The following is a 25921-nucleotide window of genomic DNA, read 5'->3' as shown; positions in this document are numbered from 1 at the left end:
GCTGGGCAACCTTTTATCTCCATCACTTGCAAGTTTCAGTACATACTGTTTCATTTATAGAGTGTGCATTGCACAAGGTGTATCTACTCTTTATCTTCATGTTTTGTTTACAAATTAATGAAATAACATTGTGTTTGTTTACTAAAACATTTAAAACCCATTTTGTTATTACCCGCACATTCCTTGCTAGGTGAATTCGCTAAGATAATCAATAATGCTATTGTCTTAACCTCTGCATTTTCCAAGTTCACTCTAAGAGAACTCTAAACTTCATCCCATGTGTAAACTTTGTGGCGACCTTTGATGACTTCAGATATTTCAGGAATTCTGCTGCTTTGAAAAAAAAAAAAAAAAAAAAGGCTTAATAAAGATATATTAAGCTGTAACTCCCTCACTTACTCTACTCTCTGAAAAGTCTCGTCTGGCAGAGTAAATGAAAATGGTAACTTACAGCCATCCATTAGAATACCTTTAAAAGAGTTAATGGATGCTTTAAAGGAACATTTTGAAAATAAACAGCATGGATTTCCATCATTCCATCCTTTCTATTCTCATGGAGCACAATCAAACGGGACAGGCTTTGTATATTTTTGGAACCCATTACCAAGACAGACTTAAGGTCATGCACCAGAAAGAACTCACCCACTGTGAAAAGCTCTAAATTAGAAGCCAAAAAGTGTGTGCACATCTTATGCAAAGAGCTTCAACTGAAATCTTATTAAGCAGTCACTGAAACAACCCCTTAACAGATAAGAGTGTAGAAACATAAAAATATGTTTTTTCCCTTTACATTTAAAATGGAAATAAAATTAAATTCAATTAGGCTGCTTTTCTGCCCGTGCTAAAAAGAGCTATTTGCATCAGGAAACAGCCCTACATACCTTGATAACAATCACATTTAAGATTTAATTGGACTTCCTTACTTCTGTCACCAGACCTTCCTGCAGCTTTGATGCTAAAAGAAACACTTATCTATTACATCTCTGCTCTGGCCTGCCATGCTTTTAAGAATGTATACCGCTGCTAGCTAAGACTAGGTTTTTTATTGTAAGAGCAAAAAGACAGAAGTTGAAAACTTTCAAAGCAGAGCATGCTGCAAGACAGGACAGAGGCTGTAATTCTCAATAGACTAAAAGCTGATTTTCAGTTAGGGTAAAGTAGAATATAGATAGTATCAGGTGTGAGTAAAAAATCAACCTCAAATCCAAACTTCCTCATTTCCCCAGCCAAGTAAAAGATTTAAAACGTTGCAAACTATGGGTTGATGACAAACTTTACCATGTCATACGTCTCTAGGAAGGCTCTTCACCTAAATCACAGATACATCAAGATACTTGTTTTTCTAGGTCTTCAGAGACCCAAAATAACAAAAAAAAAAAAAAAAAACATGGTAATATTTTTTAAAAAGAGAAGTTCAGAATGCTCACCACTTTATGTAAATTGTTAAATGAATTAGATTTATTGGTAACTGCACAGCCAAATTCAAAACCTGAGTGACTGCCAGATCTCTACAGCACTGATTTATTCCTTTTCTCTTATCTATAGATCTTTTCAAGATCTATACAAGATCCTGGAGTGAAAGGAAAAACAAGTAAGAATTGCTTGGTTCAAAGAATGTACATTATCATGTTGTTTGATGATCCTTGTACAGGTTCAAAAGAAAGTTTAGAGTGTTAAAAGCTATCAGTTTTTATTTCCTTTTGATTTTTAATTAAATCAAACAAATATCTGTTTGTAACCTGAGGGCAGAATTTCACATTTAAATTTTATGTTGTAGGAACAAAGGAAAATTTTTAAAGAGGAATCCTCTGCACATCAGAAGATTCTTAATCTATACAAAAACAGTAAAATTGACCTAAAACAAGATACTGTTGGAAATACTGTACTTAAATGATCGTACCTAGTACTACTAATTTATTTTAAATCACAGTCGATATTTTTAACTAGGAACACAAAATAAAATCATGCAAACAAAACCAGAGGAACCAGCATGATGTTTATTAGTTTCCAAAAATACACGGTATTGTTAAGAACTTTTTCCTCCACTGTATAAAAGGATGCTTGGTTATTAGGTAACTGTTTTAGCTGTATGTACTGTGAGTTTTCTCATGTTCGGTGGCAGCTATGATAAATTATCCCCAGAAACTAGCTGCATCCAAGCTTGACTTAATGTTGTGCATATTTTCTCGACGTTGTTTGGTATAAACGTTTGCCTCTCCTTTCTGTAGTCGTCGCCTCAGAGCAGACTTCTGCTGTTTTGTCAGCTGACGTTTTATCTTCCTTTTCACCAGTTCCTACAAATAAATAAACAATTCAGTATCAAAAGTTTTTGAACATCATTTAGTACTAACATTACCATAATGATACTGTATTCTCAGTACTAACATGAACATGTGGTAGTGAACCTGTCGAGAAAACCACCATGCGCTGAGCAGCTGGTGATCCACACCAGGGTTAACTCGAGTTTGCCCAGGCCTGCCCTGGCAATTGACCTAAATAAATAATTAAATAAATAATTAAATAAATAAATAATTTGACCTGCTGGTGCAAAATTACCCCACAATCTAGTAACATTTCTTTTGCATTTACCCCAATTTCTCTTGCCTTGTTTTTTGTTTATGATACTGTCAGCACATTAAGTAGTAAGTTGGTAGTTAAGTCAGGAACCAGAAAGAATTCTTTTGGCACTGTTTAAAAACTGCTGTGACTAATACAACTAAATTATGCAAATACAAGGTAGTATATAAATCCAGGTACCCAATCCTGATTTCAGTAAGAATGCTGTAGTAATTACATAGTATTCACCTGAATAGTAGTTTCCTAAGCTTTACCACATGCAGGTTGACTATCAAAAATGTGAATAAAAAGAGTAGTATAAGATCTGTCTTTCTTTCCTCGGAAGCTTAGCAGAACTCAGTATTTAAACAAGAGCATTTTGGAAATTAAATCTGTGAATGCTCTTTAAAAATATTCCAGAAGAAATTCCTGAGGAAAGCTGGTAAGAACTAGTTTAAACTGGGCCACTGATGTTTTTCTTCTGTCAGTAAGACAATTGTCATCCTCTGCTTTTTATAGGCAGAGCTCTGAAAGAAGGCTTCTCTACTTCTCCCACTTCAGTGGACAGATGACTTCCTTCACAGTTCATACAAGGCTCGCTAGAAGAAACTTTGCAATACAAATACCAGATATTTTCACTATGCAAAAAATGTAAATTCACAAAATACTACTGCTCAACCACAGCATGCAAGTCTCACTAGTCTCTCCATCATCCTAAGCCTGACTGTAAGCAAAATGAATAAACAAATCTATCATTTATTATTTAAATTTTTGCATAGTTTGCATTATTTCCTATAATTAAATTGCAGCAGTCCCTACAAAGATTTGTACAAGCACAACAAGACATTTTATTTTGTCTGGAATAGCTTATTGTCTGTAACTCATAAGGCTTTCTTTTTGGCACAGTCACCCAGCTATGACTGCACCTACTGCTATTACTGCTATTGTTTATACATGCCCATATGAATTCCTTCTGTGTGTTTAATCTGGAAACCTGCTTATGTTTTAATGTGTTTCTTCATTGAGAAAGCTATATAAACAACAGAGAAGTGCTAGAAGCAGTAACAGGCATTGGCTCTAAGCAGCTCAGTGGGTCTTACTGCAGTGCCTTTTGTGTTTTTAGTTTTGCAATCACGTTCTGATGTTACAAATAGCTCATCATGCATATCCTTTTAGTTCTAGTATTCAAAAGTTCAAATAAGATTTAACAATGGGCAGAAACATTTTACTTAGCGTAAGAGCATATAAATGGAAAGATTACACAAAGTAAATTGACACAGGATGTTTATGTGGCTGAATCTCTTGAAAGCTGCTTCTGCTTTTATCTTTCTTTTAGAACAGAATATTAGGTACTTAAATGCCATTTGAATATTTTAACAAGTTTGATGTGTCTGCCTACAGAAAAAACATGTGTTCGCTAAACAATCAGGAAGGTTTCTACAGTGAGTGACCACTGCTACCACCTACTGGTGTACAGAAATATAATTTCAAATAGGGATCTATAGGCGATTTAAAAAGAAATCCTACACATTTAGGTTAGCAAACTGAAAGGGAAAAAATATGTATCGCATGGATCAGAAGCCAGGCGATTCCTAGCATTTATCCTAGCATTTATCCTAGCTCTTCTTTACTTCATTTCATAATTCAATTCTTTTTCTCCTTAATAAGGCACAAGGCCATGTCCTACAGTAAGAACAGGGATGACTAACAAAAGTCTCTCTTTCCTTCACACGAAGTCCTGTAAAAGTCTTACACAACTTGCAAACATGCTGTTCCCTAACACATTTATTTATGCATAAAACTGGCCTTTCTTCCATTTAAAATTTAGACACACTCTTTAAAATGTGATAGAGGTAGCCATAATGGATAGTATACTGAGTAGGGATGAAGAAAGATGTAAAATTCTGCCACAAAGTATTGATTTATGTAATGCTGAAAGTCAAATTCATATTGCCAAAGACACCATGACTACAATGAATTCATATCTATGTTTCAGAAATGTGGTAAGAGATGTGTTAAAAAGACAGATGAAAAAAGGCCAAGTTAAATCTTTACTCACGCATGCAAATTTAAAATACAAAAACATTAATTATGGGCAACAGAATTGATTTCTAGCAACAGAAATGAAATTAAAGTTGCTAATGCCGGAGTAGAGCTTTTGTGAAAGAGCAAAGAACAACACATGAAGTACAGCACTGGATATAATTCACTTGTAAACATGTAGAAAGCATCAGACCTATTTTCTGTGAACATGGAACTACAAACCAAAGATGTACATAGTAGTAATCAATTAAAGACAGTTACTGCTAACTAGGTATTTGTAAAAATATCTTCAACAGCTACGTCCTAAGATGGTATCAGAGTAAACTAGACAGTAGCAGTAATAATTACCGGTGGAATGGTTGAACAGCTCCCAACACTGCTGGCTGACGTACTTTTAGTTCTTGTTCTGTGCTCCGCAATATGAACCATACTGTCTTCATTTCTAAAATATGTAAATTAATGTTTTATTCCATTCAGTGAGCATCATGTTTCAGTCATTTTTTTTGATATACAATCAAAAGTGCTAGCAGAACATTTGAGTACTACAGAAAGAACATTTACATTTGAAATATTAACACTAGTTCAAAAAACACATTTTATGACAGGAAGGATTATAGTGCAATAGCCACATACATACTACACAAAGTAGTGTAAGAAAAAGAAGCTTCAGAACACTAAAAAGATTAATTCAGATTCTGTACATTGCCTAGGCGTAGAATTTCATGAAAAAGGAAAAATTCAAAAAGAAAACAGGGTATATGAACTTTATATATGCATTCAGGTACATGGGGAGCTTGCAAACTAATAGTTTGAATTTTATATAAGAAGGGGTTAGCTTAAAGGTAAGAAGGAATTTCCAAGTGTGTCAGTAAAGGCATTAAAAGCCACATGGTATGACGTTCAGTAAAATATATTTGAATAATATATTCCAAAGAGCTTGTTCTTGCTAATTTCAGCCGAATGAGGGGCAGAGGCTGAGAAAGAGCACTCTAATTATAAACTCACTTGTCAAAGCTACTTAGCAGCAGCAGCGTTTTAATATAAAAAAAAAAAAACTTTTACTCACATTATTACTACAAATAAAGAAAAAAGAAGAAAATTTCACCACACCACTAGACAGTAAATATAAGTATTTACCTGTAAGGTCTCAATTCCTTATTTAAAGTTGACAAGTCAACCAGATCAGGGCATTCATCGTTGTCCTTATCACTGCTGCCCTCTGTCTGATTTTCAGCAGCATTGTCAGGTATTCTTTTGTGCTCAGAAAAACCAAGTGCACAACTCTCTGCATCTTCACTGGACTTCGAAAGCACAGGCTGCCCTTCAACCTTTTCTAAGGCTGAACTCAACTCTGACATACTCAGTCCTTGTGAATTTTCACTACTTTCTGTGGCTTCAGCATCTTCACTGTGATAACAAGTCTTCAGAGGTTATGCTTTCAGAAACCACTTCATATATGAAGTCTGCATTGTTTTCTTTATCTTGGCTGAGGAAGTTGGCGTTACTTTCAGCATCTTCTACAAATTCCCTCTCCTCTGTTGTATGATCATCCTCATCAGAGCACTCTGGGAAAAGCAGCTCATCATCTTCCTGCATTTCCTTTGTATAACCACTGGCAGCAATCTCTATGTCAAGAGAACTCTCTCTCCTGAAAGAAATAGAAGTGAGCTTTCTTTTAATATATCAAATCATTATGCTGTATTTTGGATTAAAAATACTATCAAGTTAGACTATAATTACCATGCTATTAACAAAAAGAGTATACTCCATTGGAACATAGGTAACATATTACAGTGCAGGGCTTTGGGTAGTTAGCAGAATGTAGCCTGACAGAACCAGACTTTCATACAAGATGATTCCATCTTCATAATCAGCACTTACTGAAAGCAAACAATTTGATTTTAACAAATATAATACTTAAATTATGCTTGTGCAAACAGAACGATGAAGGACATGTTGACACACACACAGACAATTCCCCTTTGAGAAAGGGCTCAGAGTGATATAAAACCCTTTTAACTGAATCAGCTTTGCTCTTAAAATATGTGAGAAAATTGTTTGCTTTTCAAAAGGGACAAACTACAGTAGAAAAATTTTGAAGATAATATTTGAAGAGGCGGTCACCACATGTACTAGCATTTTGAAAATTAAATTTAAAATTAAAAACTAAGTTAATACTTGATCCCCCAGGACTGTTAAATATGGTTTTAAGAGTCAGAGAAACTAATTCTGCGTCACCGTAACATTTACGGCATTTGGATGTATATGTAATGTATGGTGAAAACAGTAGAAAAAGAATTTGAAGCAGGCTTATGAAAACAAATCATGGTTGACTATTTGTTGTTATCAGCACTTAACTGGTTTATTTTGCATACATCATTTGTACGTACCATTCAGCATTTGGATGTGATGTTGATATCATCTGAGGGAAATCAATCATAGTGACATGATCATCATTATCCAGTATGAGATTAAATTCATTGAAATCCCCATGAATCAAACCATGATTGCCAAGTTTTACAATTAGATCCATTAATTCACTGTAGACAGCAGCAGGGTCTTCGATGTGGTGTACTTGGCATCTGTAAAGTTAAATAAAAAAGAAAATATCCTGAACCCTGAAGGAATTAATTTAAAAATATAGACAAGGCGTATGAGTTACATCTGAGAGAATGACAGGGTCACAATTTGAGTCGTAAGGGATCTCCAGAGGTTACTAGTCCAATACTCTGCTCACAGCTATGTCAATTCTGAGATTAGATGAGACTAATCAGAGCTCTACCAATGCGGGCTTGAAAGTTTCCAGGGATGGAAACATACTGTGCAATCTCCACCACACTGCCCTCATGGGGAGAAAGCTTCTCCTATCTCCAGGTTAAATCCCTCATTTTAACTAAAGCCCTTTGTCTCTTGTACTCCTATCAAACACGATGGTTATGCTGCCTAATTTAAACAATGGATCAGCAAATTTTTATGTCTGGATTGTTTTAGGTAACTTAGGTCTTCTTGTATTCAAATGCCATTCAAATGTCTCACAAAAAAGTGTTTTCAAGACTAAGCTGGGGATAAGGCAAAGCCAAAAAAAAAAAAAAAAAAAGCTTAAAGCACTCCAGAATATACTCCAGCATAAACTCCAGAATAAAAGCAAAGTATATGTTTTGCCCCAAAAGTGCGCACAATAGACATCACCTTATTTTTACAAGCAGAATAAATAGGCAGCTGTCTTATTATACCAGGAGCTGTCAAGAAGCCGTCATTTACAGCTAATTTGTGATATATTTTGGCCTGAATGCAACACTGTAGTGTTATGAGAACATATCAGTTGCACATACAAACAAAACACAATGGAATTCAAGCAGCTCTGTAATAGGCTGCTGTTGAATATTTTCATATTAACAGCAAAATTAATTGGTGACATTTCTTATAGCCAGAGGTCTGTATCATAAAATATATCATTTGTTCTTTGAATTTGGAAGTCATCTAAACTGATATCTTCTGAGATGCTGATCACCTGAAATAATTTCTCATCTAGTACAGCATCTCCTTCAGGAAATGCTTAGTTAAAATTGCAGAACTGGGATAGCATGGTAAGCCTCACCTGCAATGCCCACATGTAACTTTAAAGCTTTCTGTCTACAGGACAGATGTGGAACTATTTAACAAAGGCGGGGAAACGGGATAGAATAAAGTCTTAAAAGGCACTTCTTCAATTTAACTCTTCAACTGTATACTTTGGGATTAATTACACTGAACCTTTGTTACTGTACATTATATAGAGTATCAAATAGTGCGGTGTCAAGAGTTGGACTTGATGATCCTTAAGGGTCCCTTCCAACTCAGGATATTCTATGATTCTATGAAATAGCTATTTTGCATTCTGCTATGGAAACAAAACAAGCCATTCATTCACATACAAAATTCAACATTTTTTCATGTTTCTGGATGTTGAAAAACTGAAGAAAAGTAATCTTCCTTGAGCAAAAAACAGCGTTCAATGCACACAAATACATAAAATAAAAAATAAAACAAACAAAAAACAAACACCCCCCAAAAAAATCAACACAGAAGTTCTACAATGGCAACTGTACAAGTTGTAATCCTACCTGAATCTTTACCACAACATGGATCATGAACTGGAGCTCAGAACGTGGAGGATACACAACTCAATACTGAATATTTGATATACTGAATATATCAATATTGAATATCATTGAATAGATAACATATAGAACATAAAATTTCTGTGTAGAAAATGGTTGTAGCACTAACCTCTGTATCACATTGCTCCTCTGATGTATTCCGTACTTAAAAAAAAAAAGTCTATTTCCACCAGTCTTTTTGGACAAAGAGAGTATGTTTTTAGTTTTCCTTCTCTCACCAATTTCTCCAAATATAATGAAGCAGAACCCTAGCCGTTCTGGGCCTGACTTTATTCATGCTTTATTCAGCATGATCAGAACTGACTCACACGATAAGGAAAAACGTCATCCCTGCTGTCTTACTGAACCTATCGTTGTTAGGGTTTCTGTAAAACAGACTTCAAGCTTCCAAACTTACAAAGGGTAGCCATCAAGGAGTTCCATAATAACTGCATGCCTGTTGTAGTCTACAGGTTTTGGAACAGGAAATCCTCTGTCATACAAAGCCTGGAAAGAGACAACATATTGAAAAAATAAAAGATAACCATTAAGAAAACATTACATACATGACAAACTACAAATATAAGATAAGCAGTTAAGCACCATTGCGGAAGCAGCATCCTACACATTATTCAACTGCTAACTGTAAAAGTCAAATCATGTGCTTAAGGAGGAAGAGCAATCTGAACTTTCACTACTAACTATGCTTCTGTATTTTCCAGAGTTTAGTTATCCTGCAGGTGGCAGGAAAACACAACGGGATAGAAAAACAGCAGAATCGTATCTGGTCTGTTAGCTTAAGAAACCACCAGCAGATAATTGGGAATAGGGTGTTAGAAAAAGGTTCAACAGTTCTTGTAAATACAGTTTGGCCTGGTCAGGTAATCCACACTCAGTCTCAGTAAGGCAAAAGTTACTTCTTAAATATTAATATCCAGTATTACACTACATTAAAGATTAACTAAAGGTAGGCCATAGTATTTTGTAGCTCTGTTAGCTTGCTCTAACCATATTTACCAAATCATTCACTTGATTCACAGAATGGCTCAGGTTGGAAGGAACCTTAAAGACCACCTGGTTCCACCCCTTCTGCCATGGGCATGGACACCTCCACTAGACCAGGCTGCTGAAAGCCCCATCCATCCTGGCCTTGAACACCTCCAGGGATGGGGCATCCACAGCTTCTCTGGGCAGCCTATGCCAGTGCCTCACCATCTTGAGCACAGAATTTCCTCCTAGTATCTAATCTCAATCTACCATTATTTTAATTTAAAACTGTTACTCCTTGTCCTATCACAACACTCCCTGAAAGAGTCCCTCCCCAGCTTACCAGTAGGCCCCCTTAAGTACTGCAGGCTGCTATTAGCATTCCCTTAAGCCTTCTCTTCTCCAAGCTAAATAACCCTGACTCTTAGCTTTTCTTCACAGGAGAGATGCTTCACCCCTCTGATCACCTTTGTGGTCCTCCTCTGGGCCCACTCTAACAGCTCCACATACTTCTTGTGCTGGGGGCCCCAAACCTGGATGCAGCACTCCAAGTGGGGCCTCACAAGGGCAGAGCAGAGGGAGACAATCACCTCTCTCCACCTGCTGGCCACTCCTCTGTTGATGCAGCTCAGGAGGCTGCTGGCCTTCAGGGATGCAAACAAATACTTCTGGCTTATGTCAAGCTTTTCATCCACCAGAACATCCAAGTCCTTCTCTGCAGGGCTGCTCTCAGTGTGCTCTCCCCCCAGTTTGAAACTCATCGCTTACAGACCTAACAAATACTCTGTAATTATGTTTGTGGAAGTGATCCAAATTGACAAGACTAAAATACTAGTAGATACTTCACGAATTTTCCCTAGCATATAGTCTTTCCTAAGACAAGGTTAAGTGAAATGGCGATAGTTTATTCACTGCCTTTATTAAGACTCAGATGACTGGACAGCTTCACCTGAAATTTTATGGAAATTGCTTCAGTTCCATACGACTTCCATGGCAAAGTTTGATTTTGTCACTTGAAAGTATACAAAATGCATCAGCACTGTCATTCTCTGAAATGTATACTTTAAGTCCACTAAAAAAAACAAATAAAAAGCATACATCCTAACATATACTGCAAATATGAAGTGATGAGAAGATAATCTGAGAAGTACATTCCAGACTATTACATCGTTGTTAATATGGTGCAAACAACCACCTACCTTCATGTAGGCAAACTCTTTTATTGCTGCTAGCCGGGATAAATACAGCCATGACATTTTGTGCCTGTGCTTATGGTAGTCACGCTTATTTTTCAGGCTGCGAAAGGAAGTTCTTCCAAGCCTGTGCAATTTCGTTGCAAACTGCTGCTCGTCTTCATTTGCAACAATATAAATATCTAGGAGAAAAAACAGCAGCACAGATCTGAGAAATAAATGGTATCTGACAGGTATATAATGCAACAGTGCAGTGAGAAATCGGTTACTTGACTTCATGTAACTGCTATTTCTGGAATAGCAAAGTCTACTACACTTCTTTTAACAGAAAAGACAACCAAATTTGTATATTATGTATTACAAATCTGAACAAGAAGAAGTCATTGGTGAAGAGATTATGCTGCTCCACTAGTAGAATATCATAGAATCATTACGGTTGGAAAAGACCTCCAAGATCATCTGGTTGAACAATCCATCTGATCTGAAACATATTTCAGACTAGGGGATAAGAAGTAACTTAATTGCACACTAGAAAAGACTTCTCTTGACTGGACAGAAAACTCAAGGTACCTCTTACTTTAAAACAGTGTTAGCAATTGGCTATGTTTCATTTTTACCATTTGTCCCCAATAATCCTCTTTTTTTTTTTTTCGTCGTTTTTTAATGTCAAAAGACATGCTGTGCCAAATTACAATCAACATATGAGCATGAGAAACCAAGATAGCACTCCAATAGTTTGGACTGTATATTACTTTTTTTTTTTTTTTAGGTGGGATGAAACATTTGATGTTATTTTTTTTTGACAGAAGGCTTCAAAATTCTTTGCAAGTCACAAGACAACTGTCACCTGTTTGCAAAATACCTTTTAAGGAACCATCCAAGAATTGTACAAAATGGTCAAAGTGGAACAACACTTGTGAAAAAAATCAGATGTAGTCAAGACTCACACAGAACTTGAAGTGACCATAAATTTTGGTGTTTGACAGATTAACTGATATGACTATCCAAAGGTAAATTCACCAAGTTTCCAACAAATTAACAAAAATACAGACCCATTTCTTCTAAAAAAAAAATTATATACTGAAAACACTTTTTTAAATTACCTGATTCTTTGCCAACACCCATCTGGTTTCCAACAGAACTGATGACTTGCCGGGAAGACAGAGTTCTCAAGGCAAGGTAATCATATCCTGCATTAGTTAACCGATAGCCCTGGACAGCTAGGAAAAAATAAATTACACAACATTTCATTCCATATTATGCATGTATTTCTTTTAAAAGAAGTTTCATTTTGGTCTCTCTTTTTTTTTTTTCCTGCTTATGGTACACAACACTCAAATAGTATTTTCACTGTTGGCTAGTATCAACCCAACTTGACAGTAAGTTTAAATTCGTGCAAGCCTTTTGAAAACTAACTGGATAAAAAGTAGACATTTTGTTAGCCCCTTGGTAACGCAGGCAGTGACAATGGTTCAAATTGCATAGGATTACTTTGAAAGATGATTACTTAGGAGACACGGCAAGGATTCAGGATTGTTTCAAAGACCTAAACCAAACCTTAATGGTCTGAAAAATGGAGACAAAAAGGAGATGAATTTCATGAAGACTCCCACATTGTGCTTGCAAAGCCAGATGCAAGTGCAAGACTAAAGGAAATCCAACGCTACTAACAGAATGGGACAGAATAAATACTACTTTAGTGATCGTTCCTGACTGGCTGAAGGTATAAGGTTTTTGCAGTCCGCTCCAGTTTGTCTGCTGTAAGACTGTAACACATTTGGGCTGATCCCTATGTGAACTTAAATACTACCTTAGCTAACAATTATTTATTTTATCCACGAATTTGGACGAACGAATCCATGAATTTCAGAAATCACCAACACCATTTGTTGCTGAAGGAGTTCACATTCCCCAGCTAGCCCCAAGGCGAGACGGGGCTCACAAACGCCCCGGATACCCTAATGACCAAGCTACCGCACTTCTGTGGCGCTGAAGAACCGGGAGGGCCGGGAGGAGGCTCCCAGCGCAGGCCCCACACTCACTTTTGGTCCGCTCGTAGGCCAGGAGCTTGTGCTTGGCCAGCTCCCGCAGCACCTTGTTGCAGCCGCCGTGCTTCAGGCTGGCGATGGGCGCCACCAGGCTGCCAGGCACGATCTCGTGGTTCTTCATGCCCATCTCCACCTGCCGGGGGGCGAGAGGGAACGGTCGGCGGCATCAGCGGGGAGGGGACGGGAGGGGACGGGAGGGGAGGGGGGGGAGCTGCGCCTTCCCTTCCCTTCCCTTCCCTTCCCTTCCCTTTTCCCTTCCCTTTTCCCTTCCCTTTTCCCTTCCCTTTTCCCTTCCCCTGTCCCCGTCCCGTCCCGTCTCACCGCGGTGAGCACCCTGAAGTGCTGCCCGCTGAGGTACCGCAGCACGGCCACGTTCAGCTTCCCCATGGCGGCCGCGCCCGCACCCCCCTCACAGGGCTGGCCGGCCTCACGCGGACGCACCGCGCATGCGCACGCCCCCCTCTCCCCTACCTCGCCCTACCGGCGGAGCCTGTTTTGGGTCCTGGCAGCTACATAGAGACGCGTGTCCTCCGATGTATCTTCGCATACCGAGCCGGTAGCAAAGTCACTTACAACTCAAAATAGAGACAAAACAAGCCTCTACGAATCGAGACAGAATAAGCCTTAAGGTGATGGCTTAACCCCTCGCTCTACTCTAAAAGAGTTAATGGGGTTGCATGTGTATCTGCCCAGACCGATCCAGTGGGAACACCACCCACGGCACCAGACACCCAGAGCGCTGCCCCCGGCTGCAACTGCGCATGCGCGGCCACCGCCCACGGCCATGAGGGTGTGTGTGTGGGGGGGGGGTGGAGGCTCCCAGTGCGCATGCGCCTGGAAGGCCCGCTCGGTGCGCACGCAGAGGGCAGTGGGGCGGGGCGGGGCGGTTCCAGACCCAGGGGTTGCGGGTTCGAGTCCCGGGGCGGACACGTTTCTTCGCCGTGACACCCCGTTATTGCCATAACTAATACCGGGGCCCAAAGAGGCAGAAATACAGCTGCAGCCATCCCATCCGTGTGTGGTTAGGTAGCAATACCTGGGAACAAATCATGTCTAACCTGCGGTGTGATGTTGCTCACGGAGGCTGGTTTTCCATTATATGTTATCACGGTTACCTCTGTCTGCACCGGTTAACACGAAAACGCCCAGCAATGTTTCTCAGGCGCTCAAATTTTGCTCGAATTTTGCAAATTTTAGCTGACAGAGCTGCAGCTCGCGAACCGCTGCCTCTGGGGGGTGGCAGTGTTTTAGAAAACAGGAGATGAAACTGAAGTGTTTTTTGGTGGTGGTTCCTTCCCCCTCCGTCCTGCAAGATGGCATGGCAGAGAAATTATTTTCTGGTTTCTCATGTAGGTCCTCGTGTAGTCCTTCTTATAGGCTGCCTATATGGACTAGTCTATAAAGTATTTCTGCTAGAAACATGAGGAATATGTGACTGCAACGTGAGTATCCAAATGAGGTAACTCCATGCAAAAAAAGGGGATGTTAACTCCCTGTATAATCAGCTAATTAAGAGGCTGTCTGTTTCAATATATGCATAATATAGTGGACAGTAAGGCTATCCAGAATTTAATTCTTGGCTCTTAAGGCATCTGGAAAGTTGAATTTGTGAAATCAGATCTTAAATTTCAGCATGAACAGACGAACAGTTCAAACAAACAAACAAGCAAAAAACAAAATGTGATCTTAAAGTCAGAAGTTTAACCATGAAACTTCTCTAGAAGTCTGTACTGATGTAACTGTTAATAAGCACTGTAAAAAATACTGTTATTTTTGACTGGTCAGTATACTTCTAAGGACCTGGCTGACATCATGAAGAATACACATAAGTACATTCAATTTTTTGTATTTTTAAGCATTATAGGTTTCACCCATTTTATATGCATGCATGTATATGTGTATGTACATGAATGATCATTGTGGTGTCAGAAAAAACTCAGTGTTTATAAAGTTTTTCTAATGAATAGCAGAATCCATGCCAAGTGTACAAATGCTGCACATTCTCTTCTGCAAGGAGTTTTATAAATCCCCAAAAGCTGTAGGTTAGTGTAAGGTTTGAACAGTGCAGTTCATATAGTGGGCTCTTTCATAGTAGTTTTAGGAAACTACTGTTCTCAAGATAGATATGAGTGCTTAGCAGTTTTATTGCTTCTGGTGTTCTGTTTCAAATGAAAATTTGTAATAAACCTAAAGGGAATAGATTGTGGGAGCGTTAAAGTTTATAGTTTAGGTAATTGCTAAGGTGTCTGAATTAGTAAAAAAAAAAAAAAAAAAAAAAAAAAAAGTAATTGCTGTATGTATAAAGAGCCCACAGTGGTGGCTCTATGTTACCTACATGTTTATATCTGGAATTTTAGATCAGCGTTTGGCACTTGTCAAGGAAGTGTTTAGTCACTTCATAAGCCTTAGTTGGTGGTCAGACAGCTCCGTTTGCATTGGAGTTGAGGCTTGTCTGATACGTGTGAGGTCTAGCTGGGGTCTATTCCCCCATCGTAGCTGAAAACAGCCTCCAAAAGGCTGTAAAGCAGGGTAGTGGATATTTTTAGAGTGGATAACATGGGAACCTTTCAGCTTTAATTCAGTGATACAGAATATTTAACACTTAAGTCTTTCCTAAAATACTTACTAATTCAGCTTTTCAGATTCTTTTATTTGTTAAAAACTATAGGGCTTGCAAAGCACACCATTATTTTAATGCTCATGTTGAGCAGTATGTAAAGCTTAGTGCTCATGCAGTACATTAGTGAGGTTTCTTTCCACACATGCAGGCTTCTCAGCTCTGCCTCATCGTGGTGGTACTGCTCTCAGTAGTAGGGATAAACATAAAGTCTGAAAGGTTGGCTCGTTTTCTAAGCTAGTTAAGTTTCTTATGTTTGGTGAGAGACTTCCAACAAGTTCTATACACAGTAGTGTGTTTTTTAGACATTAAACATTTAACATTAAAGGCAGGTAACAGCCCCTTCCTGCAGACTGAGTGGTGCTAACTTAAGGTGTGTGGCAGTCAGAGGTGGGTACAAGTTGATGCCATGTGGTAAAATTGTATACATGTATATGCCATTGGCAGTTCTTCTGACTGGTTACTAAGGTTCTGTAAGCCAAATTCTATAATCATCAATCATCTGTTGTTTGCATATGTCTTAAGGAGGGCAGTCATTTTTCTTTGTCATTGTGATAACTGCTTAGTTTTCAAAAAAGGAAGGAAAGACAGAGAGCTTTATTATTATTATTATTATTATTATTATTTGAATTTGAATTGCTGTCCAGCCAGAGACATGGGTGCAGAGGGAGTTTGTCTGTCAGATGCCATTTAGAGAGCTCTGGTACATAAATTAGAGTGGAGAGATCAGAATGAGCCTCGATACTACTTCATTTATTTGATCACAGTGTGGGGAGAATTGAGACTTTGAAGCCAGTTTCTATGTGTTCAGATGGAGAATAAAACCATGAGAAGAAAAAGAGTAGAGCTCTCTCCTGGGCATAGAAAACTGGCAGGCTGTGACAAAGCGAGAGCTCTCAAAACCTTCCTATCAAACCTCAAACTTGGACCTGTCATTTTCTGGATGGCCAGTTTCCTGCCAGCCCACCTATTAGGTCATTAGAGATTGGAGGTATGTCCCTTCTAGGCCCTGGGTAGACTACCAGAGGGGCAGTGTCTAGCATCAAATGAACCTAGCTGCTCATTTTTGAAGCAGTAAGGACCTAGTGTCAGAAACTGGTTTTGTTATTTGAGCCAGGTTCTACTGACTGCATATGATTGACTCCAAGCCTGGACAGATATTCTCTCCACTTGAATACGTCTTTTACCAGAGCATAACAATCAATTAACAATCAATTAACAATCGCCCTCATCGCAGTCTACAACTTCCTAGTAAGGGGGTGTCGAGAGGCAGGAGACCTTTTCTCCATTAACACCAGCGACAGGACCCACGGGAACGGGGTTAAGCTGAGGCAGGGGAAGTTTAGGCTTGACATCAGGAGGGGGTTCTTCACAGAGAGGGTGGTTGCACACTGGAACAGGCTCCCCAGGGAAGTGGTCACTGCACCGAGCCTGATTGAATTTAAGAAGAGATTGGACTGTGCACTTAGTCACGTGGTCTGAACTTTTGGGTAGACCTGTGCGGTGTCAAGAGTTGGACTTGATGATCCTTAAGGGTCCCTTCCAACTCAGGATATTCTATGATTCTATGATTCTATGAATTTACGCTGACATACTTCTCAATTTTTATGTTTTTCCACCTGTAGATTGCATCTCACTGTAGGTTGCATTTTAGTCTCCTAATTTATTCCCTGATTTTTATTTTTATTTTTGTACCACCTCATTAGTGAATGTAGAAGAAAATGCATAGTAGCTGGGCTGCATCCGGAAGTGCAAACCAAAGTGCTATAGATAGCATGAATGTAGGAAAAACACACTTTATTGTCTTAATGAAGAAAAATAAGCTTTAAACTGACTTTAAATATGTCATAAGACTTCATGGTATTAGAAAACATGCTAAAACAGGCTGAAAAAACTATTATGAATCTCTCGTTTTCAATACATTCTTAGACCAAATCCTTTGAGATTCAGAGCTATTGTCCTCACTTTAATGTGACCTTCTTTAATGCAACCTTATAATACCTTGAATATACATCTCTATGAGCCTGTGATAATATTAAACAATCATAAAGTCAATTGTTTTATAACTATTACATTATGGATTCTTTGTGTTTGTGGTACACTGAAAATTTGTTCATTGATCTTTTGCTTAATTCTACAGATACTTTTCTTACTACAGCCTGCATACAGAATGTACTCTAAATGAGCACAGAATGTGCTTCAGGTAATTTAAAGGCTTCCTGGCTATCTTAAAAATTATATTGATTTTCACCTTGAATATTCACCTGTCCTTTATTTTTAGAGATATACAGGGAATGTGGGAGGGGAAGTGCGCCTTTTCCCCTTTTTTTTTTTGTCACTCAGCACAAGGACAGTTATTGCCCAGCAATAACAGTATGTTCCATTTAGAGTCCAAAGCACTAATATCATTACTTTTTCTCTAGCTTTGATGTAAAAAAGATCCTGATTGTGGTTACAGAATCATAATCCTTCAGTATTTATTTTGAGGAGCTGTGAAGCCAACTTGTAACTGCCTTTGTATTCTACAGCTTTTTGTTTACAGCCTTTCTTCCTCTCTTTTTTCAATCTTATTTTTAGAAAAAATATAATAATGTTACTGATAAGAGAAATGTAGCAGTCTTTCAGGCAAGTAAGAATAACCAGTATTAAACAAAAGGTAGAAAATCAGAAAACTATTGGCTAAAAGCTGCTATCTTGAAATGAGACTTGTTTGTTTTCAATAAGTAATTTTCTTATTTCTCTTCAAGAATGAAAGATTCTCAGTGAAAGCTAGTAGTTAAAATTAATATCCACTTGATGTGAAAATGGAACAAACATCAGAAGGACCAAGCATTTTGCTTGGCTAAAGAAACTGCAGTTCTCAAGGTAGGATAATAATTCTAAGTGAAAAATTTTCATTTTTAAATACTTTTAATATTTCACTTTTAGAATTTGCATTTGCTTTCAAAAAGCAAATGTGGTTGGATTAGAAGGGTGTAAACTTGTACGTTCTAGTTTATTTTTGAAAGTGTTAACTTATGATTTTTTTATTTTTATTTTTTAACAGAGGAGGAATTTATCTACGTTGGGAATTTGTTAATAGATAATTGATGTATACAATGGATATGCATATACCATTTGGATTTTTTTTCTACTGTAGCTTCACGCAATTTTTGGCATTGTAATCTTTCAAGATGTCAATGCTTCTTTATACATTTCATGCGCTTATATGTAAAGTATGTTTAAATAAGCCACTGTTTTCAGTAGATCCTGCTTTTTCAGTGAAACTCTCGTTTTGAATATTGTGGTTGTCAGAATTCTGAAGCAGCAATGCAATAAAAGAAGTTGTATAAGATCTTTTATATACAGAAACCTAGATGTACACTTTGCATATATGTACAAGTGCTTTTCTCTGGTTACAGTGTTTGCAGTCTAGTGCTAGTAATCTTTACTATGAAAGGACTTTCTATTTTTAATCCTTTAGATAATTTTTCTTTATAAAGAAATATAATTAAAAGTGACTTTATTGCAAACAGTTTTGAAGTGCTGAAATTACACATGCTGCCTATTTTTCAAAGCCTGTTACTGCTAATGAGTTTTTTATCATTATTCTGCAAAGAATGGTGATGTTATGAATTGGTATGTTATATTGTCAACAAGCATTGTTTTTGAAGAAAAGGTTTGAAGATATTCAAAACTATCACTGTTGCAACAAATCTATTGCTTTCTTTTAAATAGTTGTGCCATCCATTACAGTCCTTTGAATTCTGACAGTAATTCAGGCAAACAGGAGGAACCAAAGACCAGATGATGCTTGTGTAGCAGGCATTTTTCTGTTCATTGCCAAGTGCACAGTTCACTGTTCGGTCACCTGTGTCGGCTGGTTTAGTGCCTTTAATGCAGTTCTCTGCATGCTCCCTATTCTATAAAGCTTACTTGGGGACTTCAGACATTGCCTGTCTTATTATTCCGTAAGGAAGGGTAAGGCCTTTACTGTCCAGCTGGAAGGATCACTAATTAGAGCCCTTGCTTTGGCACAGAGTGTGTCAAGCCTGCAAGCCTTCCTGCTGGGATCAATGGCATTCATGTTTGCTTTCATGAATGCACAATGGACAGGGATCTTGGCAAAGAACTGCCTATTTAGCTTGTGCTGAGAAGCTGAGTCTTCACAACATTTTAAAGTAATTGTAGAGGTAGAAAGGGAGCTATAAGAATACACCCTTATTATTCTGCTCAAAAAAAAAAAAAAAAAAGAAGAAAAGTATTCTCTCTAACAAGAATCCAATCCGCAGTCAAAACCCAGCATATATTTTTGCCCACGTAATGCTCGTAAAGAAATTTAGAGTCATTACTCCTCTATGCTTGCAACTTTCTGAGAATTTAGGATACATTTATATTTTAACCATCTATAAAAATTTAAAACTTACCTTGCAGTAAATGCAAACTCTGTAAGCAATATGATTAATTCATACTATGTGTGAGGTGTTGCCATTAATAAATAATGGTTATTGGCAGGGCAAATGCTTCATTTAATTCTTTCTTTTTTTCCTCTTTCCCTTTAGAGACAGGTATGTTTCTGCAAAGGGGGTAAGATTTTTAAAATGAGCTTGTTTTGGCATGTATTTTTCATGGAAATACAGACCTGGGTCTGTATTCTGGAGTGTCTCTTCAGGGGTCACCCAAATACACCATGAATATTATTTACCAGTAAAACAGCTTGACCGTGGCAACTGCCAGGTGCCCACCTAGCCTCCTCCAGCCTCCCACACCCTGTCCTTGACAGGGCAGGGTGGAAAAGCTCCTAACCTGTGATAAGAACATGTAAATCACCAGTTACCATCATGGCCAAAAAACCCTTGACTAGGGGAAATTTATTATAGTTTATTGTCAAGTAAAAATAGAGAAGCGTGGTGAGAAACAAAACAAAAACAGCTGCCCCTCACCTGCTCCTTCTTCCCAGCCTCAACTTCACTCCCAACTCTTCCACCTCAGCACCCTGAGCCCTGAATGGTGTGAGAGGCTGGCAGTGGAGGTTGTGGTCTCTTCGTAACAGGTAGCCTCTGTCACTCCTTCCTCCTAACAAGTTCCCCTTTCTCCCTGGCTGCCATTCTTCAAGAACGCTCCAGTGGGGTGCAGTCCTCCAGCAGCAGACTGCTCAGGCATGGGCCCAACTTGGGCCACAGTTTTGCCAAAAAAACACCTGTGTGGGCTCTCCATGGGCAGCAGCATTTTTCAGAGCACAACCAACGTGGTCTGCAGGAGGACTGCTTCACTGTGGTCTTCTCCACAGTCTGGAGGGCAATCTCTGCCAAAACCTTGCCTCATAAACCCAACACAGTGTGGTAGATACTGGATGCCTTCACTTTATGTTCTTTTATCATTAGAAATAATGGATTTTTTAAAATAAACTTTAGAATAAAAATTTGAGCATGATGTTAATATAATAAAGTATGCTAGCCCCAGTAAATGAAATGTTATCTAATTGTATTTATTTGATTTCACAGTGGAGAAGATTTTAAAAATGACTAATCTAAAGATTAAGAAGAACAAAAGGCAGGCTGCAGCAGGGAAAAGGTAAAGTTGCTTTTGTACTTTGCAAGATGTGGTAAAGTATCAGCCTTTTAAGGCCAATAATAATTCAATTCTCTGATTAAAAAATGAAAGAGGTGAGAGGAAATATGTGAATGAAAGGATTATGGATAATGTTGAGTTCTGCTGTGCTTCTGTTTTTAAAAGGCAACCAAAGTGCAATATCTTGTTACATTTCATGTGTGCTGGAAATGAAACAATACATTCTGGGATAGCTCAAGTTTCATATGAGAGAGAGATTTTTAATTTTAATTTTTATTATTATTATATATTTTTTGAGATAAAGGGGCTACATGAAACATTGTCAGGTTGTCAGGACTTGCATTTTAAAACAGAAGTGCATCAAGATTCTGTTCTGGGTCTTCTATGTTTTCTCTGAACTGTGAAGCGATAGACTAAGCAGTTCTCTTAATGCAGTAAAATTTAGTTTTGCATTGCATTTTGCGGATGCAAATGTAGTACTTTAGCACTGGCAGGTAATTGGTGAAAGAGACAGCTGCTGTCTTTCTCCTAACTTTGCTCTCCAATTTAAAATGCACTAGGTGAGTGGGTGAGTCTTTTTTTTTAAATAATTACTAACTTTTGACTCTGTTTTTAAAACCTTAAATATTCTCTCCTGTCTTTGGTAAGATTGTGGTTTTATTGTTGATATTGCTGATCATAGGACACCTGTGCTATTGCTACTATATGTTTTTGCTCCACTGTGATGAAATTCTTGTTTGTACACGAAAGTAGCTTGTGAAGAGTTCCTCTTTCACTTGTGTGTGTGTTAGCTCGCTGTCAGATTTAACCCCCCCACCTTCCAAACCAGTAATTTGCCTTTCATGCCAAATGCTATGCGAAGTTACAGTGTTTGAGTGGTGATCACTCATGTGGGTAACATTGCCTGATTTTTCCTAATATGAGAAAATATCTGGATGCTATAATGCGCTGATTTTTAAAAGAGATACCAGAGAAGAGACCTTGTGCTCTGTATCTCTGTTGTGCTCTCATGCCATCATTGGGTGTGCACCCCTTCCCCCGTGTGCCCTCTGTTACGCCCTCTCTTCATTTTACCTCTGGCTCACTTGCTGTCTCTCATTGTCTTGGCTCTTGCCCTTTCACTTGCTGTTCGTCAGTCTTCTGTATGCTCCTTTGTGTTCAGTCATGGGCACGTGCTCTCTTGCTCTGTCTTTCTCACACGTGCTTCTTCATGCTTAGTCTTGTGTGCTTGCCCAAGTCTTTTTCTTACACAGTCACATTGTCCCTCTTCATCTCTCATACTGTCTTGTGCTCTGGCTCACTCTACTTTATTGCTTCTTCCAAATTTCTCATTCACTTATACACTACGTACATCAGGTACAGAGGCATACACTACATCAGTTGTTTATTCTAAATAGTGGATATGTTGAACCCTTCTTTGTAACATGTTGCATGTTTTATGGCTAATCTGATGATCCATCAGTGAATGACAAACTGCTCCATTAATTGGATCATTAATATTAATCCAATATTAATGCTTGGTTTTGTTTACTTCCACTACTTTATTAATATTATTCTCATTTTGTTTCAGAAACTCCAAGTGGAAAATAAAAAAACAAGTATTAGAGAATTTAAGGTCTTTGGGATTTGCTAAATTCAGTTAAGAACTGATTTCATTATTAATTCCAATGTCCAATAAAAATTGAATCTCACTGGGCAGGGTTTAAAATTCTGGCAAGGGTATTATCCATACAACAGCCTAGTCTGTCAGTGGCTAAGCATGTTGCAGTGGAAAAACTGAAGTCATAGCTTCAGGTAGTACTGTAGTCCAGCAGAAGGAATTTAAAAAAAAATAAAAATTAGGACTGTAGGCCTACTGCTAGCTAATATTTATCTACCCTAGCCTTGGTTAAATGATGCAAACACTAAGCAAATGTTTTCAGTAATATGGTCTATCAGAATTCATTGGAACTTAGAACTGAAACGTAATTAAAGTCAAATATAAATTATTGAGAGCAAATAGTTTCAGGTTAAGGAGTTGAACAAAGATAAGTTAGTAACTACTTTCCTCCATGAGAAGGGATGATGTATGAAGAAATTACATATTTCCATTAACTTTTTGTGTGTTGCCTGCAGTCTGCTTTGGAGAACATACCAGTTCCTCAACCTGAACTTATATATCAAATTCCAGGTGTCAAACCAACAAGTAGATGTGTCAAAATGTTTGATTCCTGGGTTCTCAGTTAGAGGTTCTGAACCCTCTACAAATTAAAATGGGCAGAAATAAATGGGTCATCTTGAAGTTGGGGACTAATAATGATGGAGAAGAAAAAGAAATTTAAGTAAGCAGAAAATGTGACAAAAAGAAGTGGCTATCTCTGAGAGAAAAACAAAACAAAACAAACAAAAAAAAAACAGGAATCTGTAGGTGCTGCTAAAAGACTTCATGTAGACCTTCACTCAGCTTGATGCAGAAAGTGGGCTTGTCCTACACATGTATGGAAGACTGGTGACACTGACTGTGTAGCTTTGTGTCAAGGAAGCTGCAGCATAGTCCTGACTGTACGTGATCGTCTCTAGCACAGAACACAATTATCAGATTCAGTTCAAAGAGAAATTCCAGACTTTGGTCAAACATACATTGAAGGTCAGCTTATGATTTTTTAATTATGTATTTTGTTTCCTAGAGATCATTATCATTATAGATGAAATGGCAAAAATTTTTATCAGTTTACTGAAAGCACAAGTAATACAGTTGTAGAGGCTAGTAATAACGTGAAAGAATGCAAAATTATTACACAAGTTTATATTTCAAAGAATCATTCCTGATTCTGTTTCTTATACAGGAATATCAAAGAATGGCATTCATTCAATTGAAATGAGAGTGCACTATAGCAGTTTCCAAATATTAAGATTGCTGGAGGGAACTCCTGTAACAATAAGTATATATCTTCCAACATACTTAGGTATGCACAGCAGAAACCGATGCCATTTACAACAAAGTGTATTGGTTCTTTTCTTTGTAATCGTCTGTCACTTCTTGTCTGGTAGTAACATGCATTATTCATTGATAATAATTTATATTTGTTATAGTTTTTGAATTTTATAGAGGTTTTCCTCATTATTGAAACATTATGTACACAGATTTTGTTAAACTTGGAACTTAGAAAATGGAAAGAAGTGGTTTCAAGTAGAGTATTTGGAAGATCATAAGAATGTGGATGAAGAACTTCATGCTTCTTGTCATCTTAAATGAATTTTATTATTTAAGTTCCTCTTTGGCTGTATATAATTGCTTTATAAATATTAAAGTGTCTAATAATCACTAATATTGAAACTGTGAAGGTTTACGGATATCTTCAAGGCAAAAATGGCAGGGAGAGTAACATTTTTAGCTAGACCAATACAGTTAAAAAAAACAGGCAAGCTTTTGGATATGAAGCCATTTTCTGGCACCTACGCAAAAAGACACTTAAATAAGGCATGAAATAAATTCTCTTATGTTCCTGCAAGATTGAGAACTGTTGCAAAACTTTCATAACGAGTTATAATGTAGTTCAGAAACATCTGTCAGTGCTGTTGGTCTAAATTTCTTGATACTTTTAACATCCATTAATAACTTTTTTTCCATTTAATAACTTTTTTTTTCTCTCTAGATTTATAGTTTAAAGAAAAAAAATAGCCTATCACAGAAATATTTTCCCATTAAAACTTTATTAACAATATATCTTCTTATTAACAGTCTCTTATTTAAAGAAAAGCAAACAGACACTATATATATATATATATATGTTTATATATATCACAGAATCACAGAATCTCTAGGTTGGAAGAGACCTCTAGATCATCGAGTCCAACCTCTAACCTAACACTAACAGTCCCCACTAAACCATATCCCTAAGCTCTACATCTAAACGTCTTTTAAAGACTTCCAGGGATGGTGACTCCACCACCTCCCTGGGCAGCCCATTCCAGTGCCTAACAACCCTTTCAGTAAAGAAATTCTTCCTAACATCTAACCTGGTGCAACTTTAGCCCATTCCCCCTCGTCCTGTCACCAGGCACATGGGAGAACAGGCCAACCCCCACCTCACTACAGCCTCCTTTAAGGTATCTGTAGAGTGCGATAAGGTCGCCCCTGAGCCTCCTCTTCTCCAGGCTGAACAAGCCCAGCTCCCTCAGCCGCTCCTCGCAGGACTTGTTCTCCAGGCCCCTCACCAGCTTCGTCGCCCTTCTTTGGACTCGCTCAAGCACCTCGATGTCCTTCTTGTAGCGAGGGGCCCAAAACTGAACACAGTACTCGAGGTGCGGCCTCACCAGAGCCGAGTACAGGGGGACGATCACCTCCCTAGCCCTGCTGGTCACGCTGTTTCTGATACAAGCCAGGATGCCGTTGGTCTTCTTGGCCACCTGAGCACACTGCTGGCTCATATTCAGCCGACTGTCCACCATCACTCCCAGGTCCTTCTCTGCCAGGCAGCTCTCCAACCACTCATCTCCCAGCCTGTAGCTCTGCTTGGGGTTATTGCGCCCCAGGTGCAGGACCTGGCACTTGGCCTTGTTAAACTTCATGCAGTTGACCTCAGCCCATTGGTGCAGCCTATCCAGATCCTCCTGCAGAGCCTTCCTACCCTCGAGCATATCGACACATATATATATAAACAGTAATGACAAAAGAGCCTCACAACATTTACATCCATATCTTTGTTTTTTTCTTCTTCCTCTTCTTCTGAATGTTTGTGTAGAGTCTGCTTCCAAAGAAAAAATGTTGATGGCTTTATTTCCTCTTTCACATAAAAGGACTATTTA

At 38.1% G+C, this 25921-nt stretch overlaps 1 long non-coding RNA gene and 1 pseudogene across 3 annotated transcripts in view; one reads left to right on the top strand and one right to left on the bottom strand.

Annotated features, from left to right (window-relative positions):
* Positions 1 to 1976: 1976 nt before the first annotated feature.
* On the bottom strand, positions 1977 to 13429 carry LOC137848950 (serine/threonine-protein kinase RIO2-like; annotated as a pseudogene).
* A 393-nt stretch (positions 13430 to 13822) lies between these two features.
* Positions 13823 to 25921, top strand: part of LOC137848947 (uncharacterized) — a 28624-nt gene continuing 16525 nt past the window's right edge. The window contains exons 1-3 of one of the 3 annotated variants that reach the window (XR_011091598.1): positions 13823 to 14408; positions 18331 to 18448; positions 21067 to 21136. This is a non-coding gene — a long non-coding RNA (uncharacterized lncRNA). Of the gene's footprint in view, positions 14409 to 18330; positions 18449 to 20819; positions 21137 to 25921 lie in introns of those variants that run through there. The other 2 variants (XR_011091597.1, XR_011091596.1) reach the window with 2 other exon arrangements.

Source organism: Anas acuta, unplaced genomic scaffold, assembly GCF_963932015.1.
Source record: "Anas acuta unplaced genomic scaffold, bAnaAcu1.1 SCAFFOLD_50, whole genome shotgun sequence".
NCBI classification, from domain to species: domain Eukaryota; kingdom Metazoa; phylum Chordata; class Aves; order Anseriformes; family Anatidae; genus Anas; species Anas acuta.
Note: the sequence above shows the minus strand (reverse complement) of the source record. Positions and strands in the feature narration are given on the sequence as shown.